The sequence below is a fragment of the Gossypium arboreum genome, chromosome 11 (genome assembly GCF_025698485.1).
Source record: "Gossypium arboreum isolate Shixiya-1 chromosome 11, ASM2569848v2, whole genome shotgun sequence".
NCBI classification, from domain to species: Eukaryota; Viridiplantae; Streptophyta; class Magnoliopsida; order Malvales; family Malvaceae; genus Gossypium; species Gossypium arboreum.
This window is the reverse complement of record NC_069080.1, coordinates 100,377,406-100,386,336: the sequence shown is the minus strand read 5'-3', so window position 1 is coordinate 100,386,336 and position 8,931 is coordinate 100,377,406.

Below are 8,931 nucleotides of genomic sequence, written 5' to 3'. Positions count from 1 at the left end.
GCCTTTGCCACAACACCTTCACAAGTGCAACATTTTTATTCCTTAGTTGTTTGACCTCTCAAGCTAAAATCTTAATCGGTTCTTCTTCGTAGGTCATATTTGGTTGTAGTTCAATTTCTGTCGGTGAAACTACATGTGAAGGATCCGAACGATACCGACGTAACATAGATACGTGGAACACATCATGAATCTTCTCTAATTTAGGTGGTAATGCTAGCCGATATGCTACCGGTCCAACTTTTTCAATTACTTCATACGGCCCAATAAAACGCGGACTTAATTTGCCCTTCCGTCCAAATCTAAGGACTTTCTTCCATGGAGACACCTTTAAAAATACTTTATCACCAACTTGAAATTCAATGTCCTTTCGTTTTAGATCTGCATAAGATTTCTGTCTTTCTGAAGCAGCTTTCAAACAATCTCGAATTACTTTCACTTTTTCTTCAGTTTCTTTTATTAGATCAACTCCATAAATCTGATTTTCCTTGAGTTTAGTCTAATACAATGGCGTTCGACACTTATGACCATATAATGCTTCATAAGGTGCCATTTTCAAGCTCGTCTGATAACTATTGTTGTAAGCAAATTCTACCAGCGGCAAATATCTTTCCCAACTTCCTTGAAATTCCAATACACAACATCTAAGCATATCTTCAAGAATCTGAATTACTCTCTCTGATTGTCCATCAGTTTATGGATGAAAAGTAGTACTGAAATTTAACTTTGTACCTAACGTGTCTTGCAACTTTTGCCAAAACCGCAAGGTAAACCTTGGATCTCTATCTGAAATAATCGACAATGGTATTCCGTGTAATCTAACAATTTCTCTAATATACAGTTCAGCCAACTTGTTAAGAGAATAATCCGACGCATCGGGATAAAATGAGCCGACTTAGTTAATTTGTCAACTATTACCCAGATGGCATCTTTCTTTCCGGAGTCAATGGCAATCTCGAAACAAAATCCATAGTAATCCGATCCCATTTCCATTCAGAACCATAATAGGCTGAAGTAATCCGAAGGCACTTGGTGTTCAACTTTCACATGTTGACAAATTAAGCATTTGGACACAAACTCGATATATCTCTTTTCATTCCATTCCACCAATACAATTTCTTCAAGTCATTATACATTTTCGTACTACCGGATGAATCGAGAAATAACCACTATGTGCTTCTGTAGGATCTTTTGAATCAATTCCTCATTCTTGATTACACAAATCCGATCTTTAAACATTAAGCACCCATCGAACCAATTTTGAAATCGACTCAGATCAACTTCACATTGTTTTCTCTTGGCTTGCAAATCTTGATCATCTTTCCGAGCTTCGAAATCTCTTGCAAAAACATTGGTTTTGCTCTTAACTCGCTAGAATCGAACCATCATCGACACTTTCAACCGAGTGTTCATAACTCTCAAAGCAAACAACAACTTTCGCTCAAAGCATCAAGCAACCACATTCGCTTTTCCCGGATGATAATCAATAACAAGCTCGTAATCTTTCAATAATTCCAACCATCTTCGCTGTCTTAAATTCAAGTCTTTTTGTGACATCAAGTACTTAAGACTTTTATGGTCGGTATATACCCGGCACTTTTCACCATACAAATAATGTCGCCAAATTTTCAAAGCAAACACCACCGCAGCCAATTCCAAATCGTGAGTAGGATAATTCCTCTCATGAGGTTTTAATTGCCTTGAAGCATATGCCACCACTTTTCCTTCTTGCATGAGCACACACCCCAAACCATTTAGAGAAGCATCACTATACACCACAAATTCTTTACCTGATTCGGGCTGTACTAACACTGGTGCCTCTGTTAATAACTTTTTCAATTCTTCAAAACTCTGTTGACATTCTTCCGTCCATTCAAATTTAACATCCGTTCGGAGTAATCTAGTTATAGGAGCAGCAATTATAGAAAATCCATTTACAAACTGCCGATAATACCTAGCTAGCCCCAAGAAACTTCTAACTTCGATTACGTTTTTCGGTGGTTTCCAATCAACAATGGCTGAAATTTTACTAGGATCAACCCGTATACCATCACCTGAAACAATATGACCCAAAAATCCAACTTCTCGAAGCCAAAATTCACTTTTACTAAAGTTAGCATACAGCTGCTTATTTCTCAAAGTTTGCAAAACTATCCTCAAATGCTCAGCATGCTCTGTATCATCTTTTGAATAAATTAAAATATCATCTATAAACACCACAACAAATTTTTCCAAGTATGGCGAAATATGCGATTCATTAAATCCATAAACACAAGAGAGCATTTGTCAATCCTAATGGCATAACTAAAATTCATAATGACCATACCTTATTCTAAAAGCGGTTTTAGGCACATCCGACTCTTTTACCCGCATTGGTAATACCCGGATCTCAAGTCAATCTTTGAAAACCATGTCGCTCCTTTTAGTGATCAAACAAATCATCAATTCTTGGCAACGGATACTTGTTTTTGATTGTCACCTTGTTTAACCGCCGATAATCAACACACAACCTTATAGAACCATCCTTCTTTTTCACAAATAACACGGGAGCACCCCAAGGTGAAAAACTCGGTCTCACAAAACCTTTATTAGTCAACTCTTGCAACTGCGACTTTAATTCCTTCAACTATCTTGGTGCCATTCTATACGAGCAATCGAAATCGGAGTTGTTCCGGTATCAAATCAATACCAAATTCTACTTCCACGACCGGAGGCAAACCCGGCAATTCTTCCGAAATACGTCCGCAAATTCACACACAACCGGCACTGATTCAACTTTCTTTTCAACTTCTTTTGTATTAATTACATACGCCAAATAAGCTTCATAACCCTTTCTCAGATATCTTTGAGCCGACATTGAAGAAATCACACTAGGCAATGCCTTTGATTTATCTGATTCAACCCGCAGAGTTTCACCATTTCCACACTTTAATTCTATAATCTTTTCTTTGCAATTTATTTTAGCATCATGCAATGTCAACCAATCCATACCCAAAATAACATCAAACTCATCAAAAGGCAACAACATCAAGTCGACCGGAAAGTAATGATCCCGAATCATTAAAGGACATTTCTTACATACTTTATCGACAGTCACACATTTGCCTAACGGATTCGACACTCTAATCATAAATTCTGTGTTCTCAACAGGTATATTCATACTAGACACCAATTTCATGCACACATATGAATGAGTAGAACTGGGATCAATCAAAGCAATAACATTAACATTATAGAGGAAAATGTACCGTAATCACATCGGTGAGGAAGCATCTTCACGCTTTAATAGCATAAGTTCTAGCCGGAGCCCTTCCTTCAGGTCTAACTGGTGCATCCCTGGCTTCATTCTTACTACTTGCTTTGCTCCCAGCTTTTCTTGGATATGTTCCTCTCGAATCCGCCCACTTGTTTTTGTATTCGAAATTTTTCTTTTCAGCTCTCTCGGCGTCTCTAATAAAATGATCAGGAGAACCACATCGAAAACATTCATTTGCTCTACACGGACCAAAATGATTTCTACCACACCGCTGGCACTCAGGTTTAACAAATCTCGAGTTCCCTACACTGGCTGCCAAAGTAGTCTGGGATTTAGGACCCACATTTTGCTTCTTATAATTCCCATATGATTGCCCAGCTGAAGCTTGGGAATGAGGATTCATATTCCTTGACTTTCCAGGTTGCTGCGAAAATGAACCGCTCATCGGTCTTTTCTTCCAATTTCTAGTCTCAGCCTCTACCTTTTTCTTTTCTTTAAGTAATTCTTCGGCCTTACAAGCTCGATCAACCAATACTACCATTTCTTTTAATTCAAGAATTCCAACAAATACCTTGATGTCTTCGTTGAGCCCGTCTTCAAATCGTCGGCACATCTTGGCCTCTATAGGAACACACTCTCTGGCATACTTACTTAATCGAACAAACTTTCTTTCATATTCTGTAACCGTCATATTACCTTGCTTCAGCTCAAGAAATTCTTTACACTTTTGATCAATAAATCTTTCACTAATATATTTCTTCCGAAACTCTTCTTGAAAGAATTCCCAAGTTATTTTCTCTTTCGGTACCACCGAAATCAAAGTCTTCCACCAATTATAAGCTGAACCCCTCAACAAAGATATAGCGCATTTCAAACATTCTTCAGGTGTACAAGATAATTCGTCAAATACCCGGATTGAATTTTCAAGCCAGAACTCTGCTCTCTCGGCATCATCATCAATATTTGCTTTAAATTCTTCGGCCCCTTGCTTGCGAATTCTATCAACTGGAGTTCCGTGAAATTTCATCAGATCCATACCTTGAGGCATCGGGGGTATAGGTTGAGGAATTGGGGGAGGTGGGGGAGGTTGTACATTTGGGTTCGTACGAACGAACTCAGTGTACCATGCACTCATCATTTGGAGAAAGGCTTCCGACCCTTTCTCCTCCTCCCCGACCAACATGAGGAGGTGGATTTTCATCGACGCCGCTCCTTCATATGGAGTGGCGATTACTCTCTACTTCATCTGCCACAACTGGATCGGGATCCATTTACTATAAAAAATCATTTAAAAGGTCAAGTCGTCACACTATCACAATTTATACATATGGCATGTATAGCAAAATCCGTACATACAATACGTAGTCCGAGAACCGACTAAACCTGCTCGATACCACTAAATGTAACGCCCCACGCCTTGAGACTGTCACGAGTCGAGTATGAGGTGTTACTAAGCTTAGTTTAACATTTTAGAACTTTGGATTATTTGTTTCTACATTCACGACTTTTAAGCTACTTGCATCACAGATCACAAGAAAAATCATATCTCGAGTTCTGAAACTTGAAATAAAGATCGTAAATTTTCCTGAATCTAGACTCATATACCTATCTACTAATTTGTTTATAAAATTTTGGTTGGGCCAATTAGTACAGTTTATTAGTTAAAGTTACCCTGTTTGAGACTTGGTAGTCGACCTCATTTACTACGAACCACATTTCTATCTGTACAAAATTCATATGACTATGAGGTTTATTTCTCTTAAAACTAGACAATAAGGATTCTGAGGATATAAAATGCACCACCTAATTATATTTTTACAATTTATGGTGAATTTCTAAATTAGGAACAGGGGATTCAGAAACTGCTATGACCCTATTTCACTAAAATTCAAATATCTTCTAACATATAATTTCTTTACCTATTTCATTTGTTTCATGTGAAACTAGACATAATAATATTCAATTTGATATGTAATCCATCATCAAATTCAATTTCTATGATTTTAGTAAATTTTCAAACTCTCGTCGTTGTTCTGCAGATTCATTTATGGCAAATTTCATCCCTCTTATGAGTTTTATGCACTAAGTATCTTAATAATTTTCCTTAACATCAAACATAATCTAAACTTACCATTTTCATAATTTATCATTATCAAATATTTTCTCAACCATTCTATCACCATATCATAAGATCATTTACACAAAATAAGTATATTGCTATACATGCCATACTTAAATTTACAAGCCATTTACAAAAAATCTTAGGATAGTGTGGTGAGCCTTCGACCTATCCCGACTCTGAACCGGCTTGTCCAAAACTACAATGAGCAAGAAGGAGGAGTAAGCATAAATGCTTAGTAAGTTCATATGTAAATAATAAATAACATAACAAACAATCAAACTAATCAACATTAGCATATATCATCAACACACTTATCACATTTTTTAATCATTTTTCATCATCTTATTACCTTATCGTGGTTGTAATCAACACTCAACCCGAAGGTTAAATACATACCTGTCCAAAATATCCATTTCTCATCACTTACCAATACGTCTCTTTTCATCTCGAATATTCCTCCATTTGAGTAAAACTTTACCCGTTGAACACATCGGAATATAATTCGGATAATGGATAATTTGCATATAAGTGCCACATATTCAATCAAGCAATCATGTAACCCGCCCATAAGCGAACTCGGACTCAACTCAATGAGCTCGGGCGTTCGCATCCATAAGTGAACTCGGACTCAACTCAACGAGTTCGGATGCCTAGTTACATCTCACGAACTCGGACTCAACTCAACGAGTTCGGACATTCGCATCCATAAGTGAACTCGGACTCAACTCAACGAGTTCGGATGCTCAACCATCCTAGTGACATGTCACTTGTATCCTAATCTATTCCTAAGGTTCAAATGGGATTTTTTTGAACACTTATCCTTGCCGTCTTAGTAGAATGCCGAAATCAATACTCTAGTAACAATTATATTTAACAAGTAGCTCACATAATTTACATATTATTTGAAATTAACCACAAAGCATACATTTCATAATGAAATTTAGCATAACACATAATTAATATCAATAACTTAAAATAACAATTATGCTACATTATTTACACATGAACTTACCTTGATACCAAAATACAAAGATTTTGCAATTTAGTCCACAATCTTTTCTTTTCCTCGATTGAGGTTGATTCCACGTCTTTCTTGATCTAAAATAACACATTTAGCTCATTTAATACTCACATTATCAAATTAATCCTTAACTCAAATTTTGGCAAAATTACAATTTTGCCCTTAAACTTTTGCATATTTACATTTTTGCCCCTAGGCTCGGGATTAAACTTTATTCCTTATTCTTATGTTTTACAACATGCTGATCACTTTTCTCTTCTATGGCAACATCAAATTCTCACTCTAACATGTACTTGTGACTATTAGGTATTTTTACCGATTAAGCCCTTTTACTCGTTTTTGCTTAAAATCGAGTAGTACAAGTTGTCTAACATAATTTAAAACCCCATATTGCATCATAAAACATCAAAATACACAAATTTCACCTATGGGTATTTTTCCAAATATAAACCCTAGGTTGAATTATTGCTAACATAAGCTTAATCGAGCTACCGGGATTCCAAAAACGTAAAGAACATTAAAAACGGGGCTTGGAATGACTTACTATGGAGCTTGGAAGCTTGAAACAAACCCTAGCTATGGAGAACCCTTAAATTTCGGCCTAATGAAGAAGATGGACAAAAATTGGCTTTTAATTTTGTTTTTAATTCATTTTAATAACTAAATGACCAAAATACCCTTACTACTAAACTTTCCAAAAATTCCTTCCATGTCCTAATTTTGTCCATGAACTTAAAATTGGTCAAATTGCTATTTAAGACCTCCTCATTAATATTCCAAAACAATTTCATACTAAAAACTTCTAGAATGCAAGTTTTGCAACTTATTCGATTTAGTCCCTACTTTCAATTTATGCACTTTAGGCATAGAATTTCATCATGAAATTTTCACACAATCATATCATAATCATCAAAATAATTATAAAATAATTATTTCTATCTCGGATTTGTGGTCACGAAACCACTATTCTGATTAGGCCCTAATTCGGGATATTACAGAATGAGATTATGGACAAAATTGGAATAAATAGTCGTGCTTGCATTCGAGGTAAGTTTGTATGTAAATAATATATCGATTTTTTTTATGTTATTATATTTTGTTATTATATGAGATGTTGCTGCCTATAGAATGATCATTTGATGTAAATTACGAATCGACATAGACTATGAAAGAGTTTCTTAAATGTTGAAAAGTGAGGAATTTCCCGGTTGAACCTTTAGAATAAAAATGATACGAATGATCCATTGTGAGAACACATGTGTAATACTATGTGTAGGCTAATATGTGTTTAAGATGGTTTTAGGTCACGTGTGTAGTACAAAGTGCAGGCTACTACGTGTACCAGATAGTTAGGTCGCATGTGTAGTACTAAGTGCAGGCTACTATGGGTACCTAAGAACTTCAATCATGTGTGTAGTACTAAGTGTAGGCTACTACATGTATCAGATGGTTAGGTCACGTGTGTAGTACTAAGTGCAGACTACTACGTGTACTAGATAGTTAGGTCTCATGTGTAGTACTAAGTGCAGTCTATTATGCGTACATGACAACTTCAATCACGTATGTAGTACTAATTGCAGGCTACTGCGTGTATCAGATGGTTGGATCACTTGTGTAGTACTAAGTTTAGGCTACTACGTGTATTGGATTGTTGGTCGCATGTGAAGTACTAAGTGCAGGCTACTATGTGTACTAGACAGCTTTGGTTACAAGGGTGGTAATATGTGCAGGCAACCATGTATCTGTTATTATTTCGATGAGATCAACAGGAAATCGACTAAGTGAAAATACATGTGAACATGACCATGTGATGAATAACTGCAGACATATGTTTCTGGAAATTTCTGAGCAATGTGCCCGATTGTTGAGCGAACTTTCGGTAAGATGGAATGGAGTAAGTGAAATTATGTAAGAGTGAAATTTGTAATAAAATAGTTTTGGACAGCAACAGTTGTGTAACTTTGAAAAACCACCAAAAATTGTGGAAATCAAATCAGGGTTGAATAAGATTTGAAATTAAATTTTTTGAGTCTATTTTCATATAAATGAAACAGTGTAAGCAAAAGAATTTTATATTATGAGATATTTGAATTTTGTGAGACAGGGTTAGAATGATTTTGGAATCCCCTGTTTTGACTTGGAAATATCATTAAAAATTGTACAAAAATAATTATGGGTTATAATTTATATTTTTAAAATCCTTAATGAGTCTACTCTTAAGAGAAATAGATAAGAACATTAATCAAAACTTGTACTATGAGATCATCAATTTTTAGTAAAGAAAGGTCGAAGTTGTGAAGCAGTAGAACAAGGGTAATTTTAAAGAATAAAGTGTACTTATTGGCTAGACCAAAAATTCTGGAAATTTTATGGTAAAACTATATATGAGTCTAGTTTTATGAAAATTTACATATCTTAATTTTGAGTTCCGTAGCTTTAGATATAAATAATTTAGTAACTATGACTCAAATTAAGTTTTCCGTAGCTCCAGATATAAATAATTTAGTAACTATGACTCGAGAAAACAGCATGACC